The following is a 19,817-nucleotide window of genomic DNA, read 5'->3' as shown; positions in this document are numbered from 1 at the left end:
GATGAACAAATTATCACGAGAGCTGCTAGGGTTACAATAAATAATATTCTCGATTAAGATAACACATATAATGTAAACCCTATGCTGTGTTTATATAGACACACAGTTACAAGATAATCTTCTAATTGATATCTAATATAATTCTGCTTCCTAATATATATCAACTAGTTATCTTTTCTTCTAAGTATACTATTCTTCATAAAATTCTTCTCCATACATATCTCTTCTTATGTTTGTCTTGATCTTCTTTCCTTTCAACCAGCCGCCCTCCTTATCTGAACGTCTCCTTAAATCCTGATATTATCTCCTGATAAATATCTTCTGATAACTTAAGTTCTGACAACTTAAGTTCTGATATCTTAAGTCCTGACTTCAGTATAAGTACTGATTTCCAGTTAAGTCCTGATTTGTCCTGTTAAGTAAGATCTGAAAAATAAACACAAATCATATTAGACATGACATCACAAATACATCTAACACTGTATTTCCATTGACAGAGTATCTGACCTTTCTTGTCAATCACCATTCTATATTTATTTCTATTCTATATCCACTTATCTCATTTACCCTACATAATCAGGCTTTATTTTTATTATCACTGTCTAGCTTTGAATATCTTGAACTATGTGTATCTATCATAAAAGATACCACTTCAATTATCCGACAATAGATAATTGTCTAGTATATACGTTTATCCTTATCATCTACCAACCCGGTAATAACAGATAAGGATCACATTTAATAATATAATATTTAAAAGACACGTGTGCTCACAACTTATAGAACACGTAAACATATAAAGCACGTATCACATATTTCATGTAACATATGATTCAGTTCGTTAAAACATTCGTCTCGGTACATTTAAAACTAAAATCGAGTCGAAATACGACTTTTCGATACTTACGCAACTCATAAACACTTACAAAATCAAGCGACCTTTTGAAACTAAAGATTTTATGTCTCAAAAGTATTTTTAATAGGATCAGAATAATTTTCTGAGTCTAGATGCGTTCGTTTTGTATTAAACGGATGAACAATCTATTTATTACAAATAAAATAAGAATAATTCAATTAATGATAACATTAACTGAATTTTATATAGCTTTATATAATTTTTAAAAGATTAAAATTATTTTTAAATCATTATTTAGGAAAAATCAAAATTAAAAATGATTTTTCCATAATTTTCAAAATTAAATAAATTTAAAACAAATTATTTAAATTAACTTATTAATTATCAAAATAATTATTCAATTTAAATAAATAATAAATAAATATTATCAATGAATAAATAAATTTTGAATTTTGGAAAAATGATTAAAAATATTCAGATTTATTTATAAAATAAATAAATTAATTAATCGAATTAATTCATCAATTTATTTTAAATAAATAACAGATTTTTGATTTATTTTTAAAATAAAATTCCAGAAACATAATCCTGAAATTGGGTTCAAGTTGGAGAAGATCGAAATCGGGTCAAAGAATTCAGCAATGCAGGTCAAACCCGGGTCGCCGACGAACAACCGAGGTCCGCCAGGATTCTGCAGAATCCGACGACCGACTTGAACTCAGGTCAACTCACATTAGCTTAGTACTTCCTCCGAAAATTCTCAGAAGTACATATATATATACATATGAGATAAGTTGTACGTATCACCAAGAAAAGCGCTTGGAGAACTTCGATGTGATTCGATTTCTTGAGATATGATAGGATTTCTTAAAGGACAAGGGAGGGGTAGAGATCCAGTACTTCGTGTATTGGTGAGACTGCCAGTACCGTGGGAGACGGTACTATTTGTACCTAAGGACCTGCGAAGTGTGTGTATACCCGAAATGGGACACATAGCCCGTATGCGGCCAGGGCGATAATAAGGAGTTTGGACATCATCACCTACTAGTAGAAAGGTTATTAATTTCCGTCTTATGAGTGATCATCGTAAGCGGAGGCTCCAGTGAATGTCCTATTCTTCCAATTGTGATGCAATACCGTAACCCAAGTCTAGGTGCTGGTTTTACCATTAAGGTATTTGCAGGATAATAAAAGAATTATTTCCGAAAGAAGGTGTGAATCTCCGAGGAAAACTATTTTAAATAAACATATTTATCGTATATGGAATTATACTTGAATTTCTCATACAGTCTTTTCATACTGTACATTATTATGCTGGGCATTATAACTCAAACTTGTTTTCTTAAATTGACACAACACAATAGTGAATCAAGATGCCTATCATGAAACTCACGGCCAGGAAACAGGTAGGAAACGGCCAGCTGTTCCGTAGGATGTTTGGTGATGTACCTCAGGTAGACCTAATAAGCTGGATTGGTTTTCAGTTATTTTTTGTGCGGCTTATTTACAAGTATGACTTATGTGAGATAATAAATAAGAAATGTATATTTGGCCGACGGTCTAACCTTACGTAAAGGTTATTTTCGTGGTAAGACTTAATCACTTTGGGATTGTAATAATTATCACTTTATGGATTGATACACTCTAGTAATGCATGGTTCATTTCCAAGACAATAACCTATAAGTGTGTGTGTGTTGATAAGTGTGGGGTCGTAAAGGTGTGAGTATTTATATATTGTGGTACGAGATAAGTGTTATACAGGATTCAAGACGGCGTGGCCTCCTAGATCCCTGACCCCGGATTTTGGGCGCCAAATTCATGAATTTGTTTCGAAGATATCTTTTAATCTTATCTTCTACAGTTCATACTTGTATGTAGTTACTTCTTAAAATATTTCGCAATTGGATAACTATTTTCTCATCTCTACTTATGTCTTTCAATATAAAACCTCCATCGCTGGGTAAATTATGAGCTTCAAATTCATCAGAGATCACTTACTTGAGTTGGAAAGCCTAAAAATTTCTTGAAGAATACACTTGAAGTTTATTCATAATAGAATTTCTTCGATTATTGGACCTTCATGACAAGTATCTCTCACATGATTGAGGTATGCCTCCTTGTTACATATTAATCACTCGTCTGGGTTATTATTAAAAATTTTCTTCATCTACTTCTGTCGTTCAGTCAATCGTTTGCCTCATCTGTTGTACACAACTTTACTTTCTTATTCATATGGTTAACTTACTAAATGCGGTTTGCTAACTAATCCATTTCATACCAAAATTTTAGTCTTGAAATACATCATATTAACATAATATAACTTTCTATTGGAATTACCATAACAAAACAATCATGTATAAAAAATATTCGCTTATGACTTGATGTCTTCGTAGCAACCACGTTATTTGTATATCGATTCTTCTTTGCACGTAATTATCCACCATTTATTAACTTACAATTAAATCTATACTCAATATGTAATTCCGGCTACTATACGGGATTATTTCACTTCTTTTAAACACTCAATGAGTAGACCTTACATAAGAAGAGAATTTATGTATATGATTTTAATTGGAAAGTTTTGTAAAGAACAACAATACAACAAAATAATTGGAAGAATCCATAGGTTCATAATCATGATTGAAAAAGAAATAATAAGTGAATGATTTAGATATAAATAAGACAACCATATTTGTACTCAAGATGGCCAGTCTTTCATACTATATGGCATATAGCACATGATTAGGTGGCGTCCCACCAAACTTTTTGTCATTTCGACAAAGCGTCACACCATAACACTGCTTGTCTCAATTAGAAAGCAATATTTTGAAGGAAGAATAATTTGAAAGGGATACAATAAATTTTCTTTCCTTCTTTCCTCATATAACTTATCACTGAAAGAAACTCATGTATATTTAAGAATCAAGAAGAGTATACGCTGTCATAGTATAGGAAAGAATGACACCGTTGGTCACCATTCACCTTTCTCTTATGTATACCTTTAGGCTCGTTCGAGTAACAAATTACAAATCCAAGTCGTATAATAACTTCGGAAAGTTTTCAGAAAATGTCTTTGTAATTCGCCTACTATGACAATTTCCTACTATTAAGTCTTGTATTTTAAGCATCGTGCCTCCACATTCGATACTTTAATACTTCGACCATAATCGCGTCCTTACGAAATTTATAGTCATATCTTCGAATTTTCTTTATGCCGCGTAGAATAACCATCAATCATACAACACCTCGATTCTGTCGATAGGAATATTATTCTTCTTCAATCGTCTGTAAGATTCCTCCATTTTCTTCAATCATCCTCTAGCTTCTTTTGGATCAATTAATCTTTTTAAACTTTAATAGTCTCACGGATTGGATAAATAAAGTTTCCGCATGATGAATCTGTTGTTGATACTATTAAACAAGATTTACACTCTTCTGTGTGGAAAATTTAAACTTCTCCATAATAGTGGGTCCACTTGGCCTTCTGAATTATCAATACTGAGTCTAGATCAAGTATTCTTCTCGGTAATTTAACGCTTATAACAAACAGGAAACTCAAGTAGTAATTCAAGAACCAGTTTTTAAAACCCATTTTGTTTAAATATCTTTTAGAAAATTTGTTAAGAAATCTTTTTCGAAAACCTGTTTTAAAATTTTGAAAATTGCACACATGGTCGTTATTACTATATGGATTATTTTTTATTCTCATAATCTATCAGTAAGGTGCCTAATTAAAGAAATGGCCACATACAAGTCCATCCATTTTGTTTATCTTCTACCCCGTATTGGGTCCATTTGTCCTTCATTACTCAACAAAAACTTCATTTACCGTTGCATATTATCTTATTCGTAATTCTAACTTCAATGTTGACATCTGTACTATCTTTCATATTCTCATCATTGTCCTTGATGTCGTAGTTACAACCAATTGGCATAATTCAACGCTCTATCCGTAGATGAGGTCGTATCTTCTCTTAAGTATACCTAGTAAGGTAGGTGTCTTCCTTGCGCGGCACCCGAGAATTGGCTGACAATAGCAAAAAGAATCTCACATGAATATCTAGGACCAACCATTAAAAGTGCCTCCAAAATTGGAAACTCTAATTCTCTGCTTGACTTGCTTGGCTAAAGGCCGTTAGCTATATTCCACTACACAATCCTAAACCGGATCATACTAAAACTCATTTGACTCTTCTTTTACCAATTCTTGAAAGAATCAATCCCTCATCCATTTTAAACCACATAAAAATCAGGGTATTTTACTCGTTATCTGTCGAACCGTCGACTCCTCATAACTATAGTATCTAGGTACTCAATATATCTATAGCGCCTATATTTTTTCCTCACACCTATCTTAACAATATCTTATCTTTATAATCAATATCGTATTCGATAATCTTACTCAGACTCAACTCAAACTCAACATGAGTTCACTTAAAGTCTTTCATATCTTATCTGTCCTGTCAGTCTTATCTTAATTTTTACCTATTCTTATTTCAGGGACCAATAACATGTGGCTCTAATACTGGGGTCGGTATTGGGTGTCACCAAATAATTTTAAATAATATAAACATGTATATTAATACAAATATACAGATAATCCCTCAATTCCAGATCGTTTACAGGTTATGGTATGAAATAAGAATCTAACCTTCTAAAATTTATAACAACTAAATAAAATTTTATTACCTCCTTACTAACTTCTTCGTTTTATTCCTTCTGACATCTCCAACTTCTTGCAACTGGGATCTTTTCAATCTTGATGTCTATTAAGAGCTATTCACTTTTATCCTCATTTGATACTAAAATAAATAAGAATTCACAAAGCAAGAGTGAGCCAAAAATTCCCAGCAAGTATCATTGTTGGTTTCCAGGTATCATTATCTAAAGAAATTCCCGGACACAATCTTTAAATAATTTTATAAAAAAACTTTATTTATTTGAAGTAGTTGAGCGAATAAAATATTGGCCTTTATTAGCCCTCAATCATAAATCGAAAATAATGAGCAATTCACTGATTCATCTATTGAATCATGTCTTTGTCAAGTTTTGTAATCATAAAACTTTTCAAGAAAGAATGCCATTAATTGCGATCAACAATAAATTAGACTGGATCCTAGAATCAACACAGTACTATAAGCTACTGATCAGTCAGGTATAGTATGGACCTATGCCCAACCGCATAGACCCACCTCATAACAAGGTACCCAGGCACTATGGCCTCCATAAATAAAGGGTCCAGCCATCTCTGGCCCTTAGGGTCCAGCTCATTCCTGGCCCTCATCGTAATCATCCAGTCCGTAGAGTATTTTAATGTTAAATCATTTTGATTTCAAAACATCATGATTTAGGGTTCACAATAACCCGTAAAAATATGTATTTGCTCAAGAGATCACAATTCATAATAAGGAACAAGAACAAAAAGGTACTTGCATAATTAAGAGGAATTGCAGCGAAATGTAAAACATTTAACTATTCTAAATTTAGAATATGGAAGAAATACTTGCAATATATCACAAGAACGTTTAAGAATACTTTCCTCAATTGATAACCCTCTGATCTTTAACCATCTACTTTATAACTCAGTTCTGATGTATCTGTATTTCCATTGACAGGCTATATGACCTTTCTTGTCAATCACCATTATATGTTTATTTCTATTCTATATCCACTTATCTTATTTACCCCACACAACCAGGCTTTACTTTTATTATCACTGTCTGGCTTTAAATGTCTTGAACTATGTGTATCTATCATAAAAGATACCACTTCAATTATCCGACAATATATAATTGTCTAGTCTATACGTTTATCCTTATCATCTACCCACCCGGTAATAACTAGTAATGATCACATTTAATCATATAACATTCAAAAGACATGTGGACTCACAACTTATAGAACATGTAATCACATAAAGCACGCATCATATAATTCATGTAATACATGATTCAGTTCGTTAAAACATTCGACTCGGTACGTTTAAAATTGAAATGGAGTTAAAATACGACTTTTCAATATTTACGCGACTCATAAACACTTACAAAAGCAAGAGACCTTTTGAAACGAAAGATTTTATGTCTCGAAAGTATTTTTAATAGGATCAAAATAATTTTCTAAGTCTAGACGCGTTCGTTTCGTATTAAACGGACGAACAATCCATTTATTACAAATAAAATAAGAATAATTCAATTAATAATAATATTAAATAAATTTTAAATACCTTTATATAATTTTTAAAAGATTAAAATTATTTTAAAATCATTATTTAGGAAAAATCAGAATTAAAAATGATTTTTCCATAATTATTGGATATTAAATGAATTTAAAATAAATTATTTAAATAAACTAATTAATTATCAAAATAATTAATCAATTTAAAAAAATAATAAAAAAATAATAATTAATTATTATCAATAAATAAATAAATTTTGAATTTTGGAAAAATGAATAAAAATAACTCAAATTTATTTATAAAATAAATCAATTAATTAATCAATTTATTTTAAATAAATTACTAATTTTTGATTTATTTTTAAAATAAAATTCCGAAAACATAATCCTGAAATTGAGTTCAGGCTGGAGAAGATCGAAACCGGATCAAAGAATTCGGCAACACAGGTCAAACCCGGGTCGTAGACGAACAACATAGGTCCGCCGGGATTCTGCAGAATCCGGCGACCGACTTGAACTCCGGCGGAGACCCGGGAAGTCTCGCTCGGAGTAAAAAAAACTCGTTTTGAGCAGGAGTTCGACCGGTTTCCATTCAGAATCAACTCAGAAACACGTTATTATTGTCTACTACCACATCTAATCAATACAACGATTTCTCCGACGAGAATCATCCAAAACCGGCGACCAAATCGGAAAATATCAAGTTCACTGAAAATGAAACCAAAATCAACGAGCTAGATGGGGAATCAAATTCCAGAATATATAGAATCTAACCCCCATATCCATAACATTCAACAATCAACAACAAGCTCGAAAAATCGAATAAAAAATACGTGCAAACCCATGAACTCGGTTTCACTACTCTAGGGGTTATAATCATCAATTAGATATATCATTTGATTTCAAATACAATAATAAAGCCTATTTAAACATCAAAACCATCAAACGATTCATGAATCAAAAATCCCCAATTTAAGCTACGAACCCTAAAATCGAATTTTTAAAATTACGAACCTGAGATAATTTTCGATAATATAATTGGATTGTACTCCTCAAGAGCTTCAATTTGAGTACAAACATGATATGATTTGCTTCCCAGATCATTGCAAAATCATCTATTGATTCCAAGAACAAATGAAGAACATAAATCCTAATTTTCAGATAATAATCTGATTTTTAACATATTTTTTTTATAATTAAATAATAATTAAATAATAGATAAATTGTATTTATAGTTATAAAAATAATACTTCCAAAATTATTTAGGGCCTAATTATATCATTTAATAAAATAATTAACCCAAAATTATTAATTAATGGAGAATAATTTTTAATCCAATAAATATAAAAATTATGTCTAAAATTCCCAAAAATTTCGAATAATCCAAAAATGCAAAAATATTGAATATTTGTAAATCCCGCGATTTTATAAAAATGAAAATACGATTTTTGTGGGCTTTGACGTCCTAGTAGGGGCCCGAAAAAATCATTTTTCACGAAACGAAACATTTTCTAAATTAACTAGATGTTCAGAAAATCAATATAGTATACGCCATATTATGCAACATAAGGCCAATTGCTCTATACGAAATATCAGCTATTAAACCGAAGTCTGGATAGTATAACTTCTAATATAAAAGCATTTAACACGTAATAAAATATCCGAAAAATATCCTGAACCACATAGAACACATATAACACATCTTATGATCAATCATAATTTATAATATCATAAATCACATAATTATTCATCTAATATGACATAAAACAGTCGTAAATTTCTGGTTGTTACACATGTCATTTATAGCATCATTACACTCAGCTTTAGATAAATGTGCTAGATTAGTGGTGATTACCTGATTACTTGATAAACTGACCTCTGTTTCATCTGATTTTGCCATAAGTGCTAGATTAACATAGCTTATATCATCATCCTCATCCAATCCATCAGCAGCCCAGTCATTTTCCTGAGTTAGAAAATCCCTTTCTTTTTGTTTTAGCAGCTCAAAGTATTTCTTCTTGTAATCCACAGACTCAAACTTCTTTCTATCAAAATCAGGCTTTCTGCACTCACTTGCAAAATGACCACTCAAGCCATATTTGAAACATTTGAATTTTGACTTGTCAACCATGTTTCTGTTTGGCTTGGATGCTCCAAAATTCGTTTTGAATTTGATCTTGGCAAACCTTCTGGATAGAAAAGCCAGATGTTCATCTATGTCATCCATATCATCTTGACTAAGATGGTCTTCATGTTCAACTACTAGCCCTTTTTCTTTGCCTTCACAAACTCTCGGGTTTGGTGCAGATTCCACAACTTCTACCTTCATCTCTTTCTCTATCTATTGCTCAGCAACCACTACAATGGATCCTCCCTTCTTCCTTCATTTTTTGAGCTACTCATCCTGTTCTATCTAAAGCTCATAGGTCTTTAGAATGCCATACAGTCTATCCAAAGTGAAATCCTTGTAATCTTGGGAATTTCTAAGAGAGAGTATCATAGGCTTCTATTTTTTGGTAGAGATCTAAGGAATTTGAAAATAGAATCCTTTGTCTGGTAGATTCTTCCATGCATCTTTAGAGCATTTAGCAGTTTTTGAAATCTACTAAAAATATTAGTTAATATTTCACTGTCTTCACAATGAAAGTGCTCATACTGCTAAATCAAGAGTTGCATCTTATTTTCCCTTACTTGCCCAGTTCCATCACATATAACTTGAATTGTATCCTAGAAATCCTTAGCAATTTTGCAATTGATGATGTTGTCAAACATGTCACCATCAACACCATTAAAAAAACTTTTCATGGCCTTCTTCTCCTTATGAACTTGCTCAATATCTGGATCAGACCATTCTGCTCTAGGCTTTGGGATAGATGGCTCATTGCCTATAGCAGCTCTCATAGGAACATGAGGGCCTTTCTCAATACAATCCACATATTCTTGATCTTGAGAGAGGAGATACGGGTGCATTTTCACCTTCCAGTGGTGATGGTTATCTTTTTCCAGAAATGGAATTTTTACTCCAACATCTTTTCAGCTCATCTTGTTAATTATTTTGATCTTTAAACTCTTTGTACTTCAAGAGCTTGCTCTGATACCAATTTTTATTCCCAAACAATCTAACAAAGAATTACAGAAGGGGGTTGAATGTAATTCTGGTTCCTTTTTTGATTTCAAGAACTATTCTATCTCAAATATATAACAGTGTTTGATTAAGCAAAAGTGCGGAATGAAAATATTGATGTAATCAAACATTAAGTAATTAAACACGAGTATTTAAAAACTTTCTGGTGGATTGAACTTTTCTACCAGAGATATATAAGATCGAGAACTCTGTAATACAAAGATTGTACATAGCTGAGTACAAGTATAATCACAAAGAACAGAGAAATTCTTCACAGATACAACTTTTTCTATTTCTATAGTTGATTGCTTCATTTACTACTAGATACTCTTGGTTTATATATTACCAAGATACAAGTGAATAAGACAAATAAATAAAACAAAATATGTCTGTCTAATCACATGCTTCTTCATTTCTCCATCCAGTATCTTTAATTTTCTTCAAGTAAGCATGGAAATGGAAATGCTTCTTTGTTCTTTAAAATCTGTTAATAGACTACCACATTCCATTTGCATCTAATCAACCCATGTGATTGTCAAGTCACTATCAACTGCAATTTGAATTTGAACATCCATTGAATTTTCATTAGATCATCCGTCGAAACTGTGTTGGATCATTCGTTGAAACTTCATTAGATCATCCGTTGAATGTGACTTGGATCATTCGCCGAAACCTTGTAGAATTATCCGTTGAAAGTCTTCCAAAGCAGTTAACTCCATTTCACTTATGCAAAATTACGAGGCATCTAATATATACAATTGGCACCTAGAAATGCTTGTTTAAACTGTGCAAGTACTAAGCATCTTGCTGTTTCTTGCGGGAAGAAAAAATAAATAAATACTGTTCCTCCTAAACTAGAGTTTAGGAACTAAACAGTTAGATATATACCACAACATCCTTGTTTTCATTGTGACGGTACATGATATTATATTTACACATGTAAAGAGTATCACAATTTATATTTTGATTATTATGAACTGAAACCCTCTTTAAATAAAACTAAAGTTATTTCTGTAGGTGTATCCCCTGATATTAATAATGTTAGCATAAACTCTGATATAAAGACTTCTGCTGTAAATGTTAATAAACTTAATAAGGCCAAAGGATCCAAGATAGTCTGGGTCCTTAAAAATTCTAACTAATGGCTTATCTAATTATAGGGCAACATGAAAAATACTCTAGACTTGGACAGTGGATGCTCATGACATATGACTGAAAATAAGGCCCTGCTATCAGAGTTTAAGGAAAAGGCTGACCCAAGTATTTGTTATGGAGATGGAAACTTAGGAAAAACTTTGGAATATGGCAACATCAAACTTGGAAATGTCATCATTAAAAATGTAGCTCTAGTTGCACGACTCAAACATAATCCGATGAGTGTGAGTCAAATCTGTGACAAAGATTTCCATGTGGACTTTTATGATGAATATTGTGAAATTATCAGTAATTCATGTGGTAAGGTTCCAATGATTAATTACATACATGGTAATTTATACAAAGCCAGGGTTTCCACAAATACTGATGGTTCTGCAATCTGTCTGCTAAGTAGAGCAACTGTGGAAATAGTCAGAACTAGCATATAAGATGTAAAAAACCAAACTTTTGACATCGATAAAAGACCTTTATGAATAGTAACCTTGCGGATTAATAATAAATTTTATGACCACATCATATACGAGTTTTCAATTTAAGACCGAGTTGATATTGTGATTATACGTACCAAATGAGTGTATGTAAAAGCCATTCGTTTTAGGAGAAAATGAACTTTGTAAAATGACCTTATCTTACGGACTATCGAGGAATACGAGAATCATATTATTATTAAGAATTTAGAATCCTACAAATTTAAATCTAAGTATGAGGTTTCAAAGTACAAAGAATTTATAAGAAAGGATTTACCCCGTAAATCGCTTACGAAGATTTATTACAAAAACGGATAAATGACCAAGCGAATATGTAAGTGAATAAATAAACCAACCAAGGCCATGTAAATCCCATGCAAATTAATTAGCAATAAATTATTCAAGATAGCTAATTAAATTAAAAATTAAGTGAAAGACAATATTCCTTAAAATAAGAATTCTTGTTTTATAATTAAAATGACTAGTCAAGTGTGGTGTACAAGCTAAGACCTAGGCTTGAATTAGAAGCATCTTGTTGAACCCACATTATACATACACAATACATATCACAAATATCATCCAATACATATAAAATAAGCCAAGCCAAGCAACTCTCTCTCTTCAAGAACACAATGCTGATTTTCAAGAGTAAGGAGGAAAGAAAAATTCAAAACTCACATTCTACTCATTCAAAAATCACCAAATTTTTACCAAACCTCCTTCATATCATGGGTAAGTCACGTACCAAATTTGAATCCCATAAATGAAGTTTTCAATTTTAAAAAAATATTTAAAGTTGAGGGTGAATAGTAACTCCGAAAATCACTAACTTGTTTTCTTGATTTTTCATGGAAGTTTGAGGCTCCTAAAGCTAGACCATGGCTTCATCAAGGATATTATGAATTTATTAAGTATTAATAAGCTTCAAAGAAGGTATAAACATCATCCACCCTTTGATTTACTTGAGTTATAAGATTAAGTTTGAGTTATTTTTAAGTACATGTTGGTTCATTGAAATTGGATTATAAGAAGTTGGTTTTGGATGGTTGATTATTATGGATTGATATTGGTGATGATTTCATATAGTTTAGGGACTGATATTTCAATAAATATGAAGGAATTGGTGTTTGAGTTGTTGTCAATGAAATTAACGTAGTTAAAACCGGGAATCGTTACCCGTATAGCCGTCGTAATATCCGTTTGTATTTAAGACTGTTTTAAGCAATAAATACGAACTGTAAATTTAATATTTTTACACACCACTTGAAATGGATGTAAATTTATTGTTTTCTAGTTTGTAACCATATAAAGATCGTAATGAGATAATTTACGGATTAGGAGAAAAGTTCATTTTAGTGAACATAGTCGAGAAAACAAAACTGCTACCTAGTTCTGACTTTGAGGGTATAATTGAGGCCTTTAAATATTGTTTAAAATCATAAAAACTTTGTCAGTATCTTACTTATAAAATGAGGAATCCATCTTTAAAATTTCATATAAAGATGTTAAGTTTTCGATTTTATAAAAATGTTGGAGCCAGGGTCACGCAAGGAGTGATCACCAAGAACACCTACTGCCATTAAACTGTCACTTCGGGATTTTCGCTCATGTTACCAGAAAACCATTTTCAAATAATGTGTTCTAAATTTTCTCTAAATCACGTACGCGAAAACGGTGCATCAATTGAGTTAACGGTTAGAGAGAAATCAACGTTTTAGTGAAAGCGTTATGAATAGTAAAACTTCGTAGTTGACCGAAATGTTAAAATGCTTTTCACCTATTTAAATTTATTTTATCAAAATGACACTTTTATGATAAATATTAAAAGAACTCAAGAAGCTCCTCGAGGTGGTTTTTTTATTAAAATATTAATTTTTTGATTTATTAAAAATGTTAGAGTGCGAGTCACGTAATAGTAACATTCGTTAAATTCAACTCTAGAAGACCACTTTGACCGTCCGTTTCGACCAAGGATGAATACTTATTTCGAGTCGGTCGAATATTGAAAAACATGAAGTATTATACTTATTAAAAATACAAGTCGGAATGGGATTATGAATACTGATTAAGATTATGATATTTGTTGATAGGAAAACCCAGAACAAGAGGAAGTCGAAAAACGTATCTTGGACTCCAGGAAAGTTTTCAAACCCTACCTTTTAAAACTGTTATGTTGTGTTGGTTTTTAAATAAATGCTATATATACATGATGTTGTATTATGAAATTTTACGAATTTTGTTATATAATATCATACTATGTTAGGTCACACAACACTGTAGAAGGGGGTTGAATACAATGTAGAATACAATCAAATCGATTTCGAACACAAGTAACAGTAAATAGATATATTCGATATAATAAACTCTGTTACAATGGAACTGTTCTCTCCCAGTGATGAACAAATATCACGAGAGCTGCTAGGTTACAATGTATGATCTTCTCAATAATGATAACACATATAGTGTAAACCTATGTCTGTGTTTATATAGTACACAGTTACAAGATAACTTCTAATTGATATGGAATATAATTCTGTCTCCTAAAATATATCAATCAGATATCTTATACAATTCTTTCAGTTCTCTAACTCTTTCCATGCATATCTTCTTTTGTATTAGTCTTGATCTTCTTTCATGTGAATCAGCTTCCTTCCTTAACTGTTAGTCATCTCGTACTTAAGTTCTGATATCCATCTTCTGATATTTATCTTCTGATATCCTTAAGTTCTGACTTCCACTAATTATTGATTCCAGTAAGTACTGATATTTCCTGTTTGTTAAGATCTGAAAACTAAACATGAAACATATTAGACATGACATCTCAAATATATCTAACAATCTCCCCCAACTTGTAAATTATGCAAAATATACAAGTTAATAGATTTGATGATGTCAAAAACATTTAAGTTCAAATGCAATGAGAGTTTAATAAGACTATTAACTACAACTTACAGTCCTTGTAGCTTTACCAACATCACTGGATCAATCTGAATCCATAATGATTCTTAACAAAATCTCTTACCAGCTTGTCTTAAGCTTTCCTCAGAACTTCAACTAACTGTGCTTTGACCTGCATCAGTTCTTCATCTTTACTATCACCAATTTGATAAATGGCTGTTCTGAGAGCTTGAATTGATGTTCTTTCAAGTCCATCACCAAGTCTGATAACTCTAGGATGTTAGATATATTTGTGATGTCATGTCTAATATGATTTGTGTTTAGTTTTTAGATCTTACTTAATAGGACAAATCAGGACTTAACTGGAAATCAGTACTTATACTGAAGTCAGGACTTAAGATATCAGAACTTAAGTTTTCAGAACTTAAGTTATCAAGAGATATTTATCAGGAGATAATATCAGGACTTAAGGAGACGTTCAGATAAGGAAGGCGGCTGATTGAAAGGAACGAAGATCAAGACAAACATAAGAAGAGATATGCATGAAGAAGAATTCTATGAAGAATAGAATACTTGGAAGAAAAGATAACTAGTTGATATATATTAGGAAGCAGAATTATATTCGGTATCAATTAGAAGATTATCTTATAACTGTGTAGTATATAAACACAGACATAGGTTTTACACTATATGTGCTATCTTAATAGAGATTATTATTGATTGTAACCCTAGCAGCTCTCGTGATATTTGTTCATCATTGAGAGGGAACAGTTCTTTGTAACAGAGTTTATTGTGTTGAATAACATCTGTGTTCTGTTACTTGAGTTCTTATATTCGATTTGATTGTAGTAAACACTGTATTCAACCCCCTTCTACAGTGTGTGTGACCTAACAAGTGGTATCAGAGCAATCTGTTAACATACATACAGTAAAGATCCAAAAACAATCATGTCTGAAGAAGCACAAACTCCAACCAAGCCCACAAAAACTGAAGAAACTCCAAAGACTCAAATCCATAATCGATATGAGACTATTAGGGTTCCTATACTGAAACCAATCCAACCAAGCTACAGATCCAGAATACCTTGATAGAATTAATGAAGGACCACATAAGCCAACCAAGCTCTCTGTTGTAGTTACAGATCAGCCAGCACAGACTGTACCAAAGGAGAAAAGTGAATATACAGCTGAAGATATCTCATCTATTGCCAAGTATGCAAAGGTAAGACATTTGCTGTATAGTGCCATTAATAATGTCATGTCAAACAGGGTAACTAACTGCAAGACTGCAAAGGAGATATGGGATGCCTTGGAGATAAGATGCCAGGGAACTGGTTCAATTAAGAAGAACAGGAGGACTATACTCACTCAAGAGTATGAGCACTTTGACTGGAAACCTGATGAGTCATTAACTGGTTTATATGACAGATTTGTCAAACTCTTGAATGATCTGTCACTGGTGGATAAGGAATATGATCTTGAAGATACTAATCTCAAATTCCTTTTAGCTCTTCCTGGAAGTTGGGATTGAAGGCCACAACTATAAGAGACAACTATGCTCTTGATGAAACTACTCTTGATGAAATTTATGGTATGCTCAAGACTCATGAACTTGAGATGGATCAAAGAAGTAAGAGGCATGGGAGAAAGTCAAGGACAGTTGCTCTTAAGGCTGAGGAGGAATCCCCTAAAGTGGCTGTCTCAAAGAAAGGCAAAGGAAAGGCTCTCATCACAAAGTCTGATACTGAGTCATCAAGTCCTGATAGTGATGAGGATTCAGAAACTGAAAGTCTATCTGAGATGGACCCTGATGAAGAGCTGATGAAGCTGTGTGCTCTTATGATGAAAGGAATCACAAAGATTGCATACAGGAAATTCAGAAGGGGAAAGAAGTTTTCCAGGAAAGGTGCAAGTTCTGATAAGAAAGGTTTCAGAAAATCTGAAGGCAAAGGAGGAAAGTCTGACAGAGGAGATTACTCAAATGTCAAATGCTATAACTGTGGTGAGAAAGGCCACATATCTCCTGATTGCAAGAAAGGAAAAAGTGACAAAGGCAAGGCTCTTGTCACAAAGAAGAAAAGCTGGACAGACACTTCAGATTCTAAAAGTAGGGTGAACTATGCCTTGATGGAAAATGCTGATAGCAGTTCTGAAGCTGCTGAGTTAAAGGTATCTCAAACAACTGGTGCTTTTCATACTGATGATATTACTAAGTTGAGAAGATATCTTAAAACCATGTTCATTAGTTATAGAGATCAAACTTTAACATGTGAAAGATTAACTTCTGAAAATCTTGCTTATAAAAAGAGGAATGATTATTTAGAAAAAGAGTTAGTTATATTCCATCAAACTCAGAAAGATAGAGATGATGCTTTCTATGTTAGAGATGAAGTGCTTAAAATGAATGAATCTCTAAAAACTGAGTTTGAAAAGGAAAGAGAGATTATCAGGACTTGGACTAACTCTGGCAGAACAACTCAGAATTTGTTAAGTAGTGGAAATTGGAAAGAGGGCTTAGGTTATGGAGATGATAAGAATAATAAAGGAACTGTGGAAATTGAGCCTATAGTTATTAAACAAAAGCCAAAGGTAAATCCTGTTAAGTTTGTAGCTGTAAAGTCTGATATTGATAAATCAGAAGTTAAAGAGAAATTAACTTCTGAAAAACCAAAACAGGATTAGCCAACTGAAGTTAACATAGGCTTAATGACAAAGAAGCAGCTTAAGCATAAGCTGAAATATGTTAAGAATGTAAACAAGGTAAAGCCACCTAGGAAAAATAGGAATGGAAAGGAAGGTGTGAATAAAAGCAATGATTATAAGTCTGTTCCTAATGCTCCTAGAAAGAAATGTTATAACTGTGGAAATTCTAACCATATGGCTTCTTTTGTAGAAAGAATAAGAACATAAACTCCTTACCTTCAAAATCAGGAGTTAAGAGTCAGTCTGTTAGATATAGGACACAAAATCCTTGTTTTCATTGTGGTAGTTTATGGCATTCCATTTATACTTGTAAGGAATATCATAGTTTGTACTATAATTATTATCAAATAAAACCTTCTTTAAAGAAAGTTAGCATTATTCCTTCTAGTGTAAGTTCTGATGCAAAGTCTGATATTGTAAATTCTGATAAGAAAAATGTTAACATAAACTCTGATGTTAAATCCGCTGCAAATGTTAACAAACTTAATATAGACAAAGGATCCAAGCAAGTCTGGGTCCTTAAAACTAATCATTAGTGGTCTTTGTGATTGCAGGGCAACAGGAAAAACATCCTAGTTCTAGACAGTGGATGTTCAAGACATATGACTAGAAATAAATCCCTGCTATCAGACTTTGTGGAGAAAGCTGACCCAGGTGTTTCTTATGGAGATGGCAACATTGAAAAAACTCTGGGATATGGTGATATCAATCTTGGTAATGTCATCATTGAAAAAGTACCTCTAGTCTCAGGACTTAAACACAATCTGCTAAGTGTTAGTCAAATCTGTGACATATGTTATCATGCGGATTTCTTTGAAGAACACTGTGAAGTTGTAAGCAAATCTACAGGCAAAGTTGTACTGAAAGGATACAGACATGGTAACATTTATGAAGCCAAGCTTTCAACAAGTTCTGATGGTTCTGCAATCTGTCTGTTAAGTAAAGCATCAATTGAAGAAAGCTGGGATTGGAACAAGAAACTCTCTCATTTAAATTTTAACAATATAAATGAACTTTTCAAGAAAGATCTTGTGAGAGGACTGCCAAAATCAGTATTTGCTCCTGATGGCCTTTGTGATTCATGTCAAAAGGCAAAACAAAGAAAATCTTCATTCAAGAGAAAGACTTAATCTTCAATTCTTGAGCCTTATCACCTACTACATGTTGATCTATTTGGTCCAGTGAATGTCATGTCTATTGCAAAGAAGAAATATGCTATGGTTATAGTGGATGAGTTCACTAGATACACATGGGTGTATTTCTTGCACACAAAAAGTGAAACTGCATCTATCTTGATTGATCATGTCAAACAACTGGATAAATTGGTTAAAGACTCTGTGAAAATCATAAGAAGTGATAATGGCACTGAGTTCAAGAATTTGATTATGGAAGAGTTCTACAAAGACCATGGAATCAATCAGGAATTTTTTGCTCCTGGAACTCCACAACAAAATGGAGTTGTTGAAAGAAAGAATAGAACTCTTATTGAAGCTACATGAACTATGCTTGATGAAGCAAAGTTACCAACCTATTTTTGGGCTGAAGTTGTGCAGACTGCTTGTTTTACTCAGAATGCAACACTTATCAACAAGCATGAAAAGACACTATATGAGATGGTGAAGAAAAAGAAGCCAAATCTGAAGTACTTTCATGTATTTGGATGCAAGTGTTTTGTTCTTAAGAATCATCCTGAACAACTATCTAAATTTGATCTAAAAGCTGATGAAGGAATTTTTGTTGGATATCCAATTTCCACAAAAGCCTTCAGAGTCTACAATTTAAGAACAAGGGTTGTCATGGAATCTATCAATGTCTGTTTTGATAATAAGAAGATTATTGGACTTGAAGATTTCAATGATCATGATCATATGAGATTTGAGAATGAAGTTTTAAATTCTGATTCTGTAAATCCTGATAGTCTAAATCCTGATAGTCTAAATCCTGAAACTGCAAACTCTGATGGGTTAAACTATGATGTTATTGAAACTGTGATGACTATGCCAAAGGAAAATGCACCTGTGCAGGGGAGCATATTGAAGATCCAACCACATCTCAAGAAGCATCAGAACCAAGAACAGGCTCTTCAAGTTCTGATTCATCAAGTTCTGATGGATCAAGTTCTGATAATTCTGGAAACTTAAATTCTGATTCATCAAGTTCTGATGGGCCAAATTCTGATAATTCTGGAAACTCAAATTCTGAAGGATCCAACTCAGAGAGCATAATTTCAGGGGGAGCATCAGAAAATGTTGATGGAGACGGCATGAATCATGGGGGAGCATCCAGTTCTAGAGATAATCTTCCATCTGCAAGGAAGTGGACTAAAACACATACACCTGACTTGATTATTGGAGATCCTGAAGCAGGTATAAGAACTAGAACAATAACATCAAATGAATCTCTCTATCACTCTTTTCTTTCTCAGACTGAACCAAAGAA

Source organism: Apium graveolens, chromosome 8, assembly GCF_009905375.1.
Source record: "Apium graveolens cultivar Ventura chromosome 8, ASM990537v1, whole genome shotgun sequence".
NCBI lineage: Eukaryota > Viridiplantae > Streptophyta > Magnoliopsida > Apiales > Apiaceae > Apium > Apium graveolens.
This window is presented reverse-complemented; position numbering follows the sequence as displayed.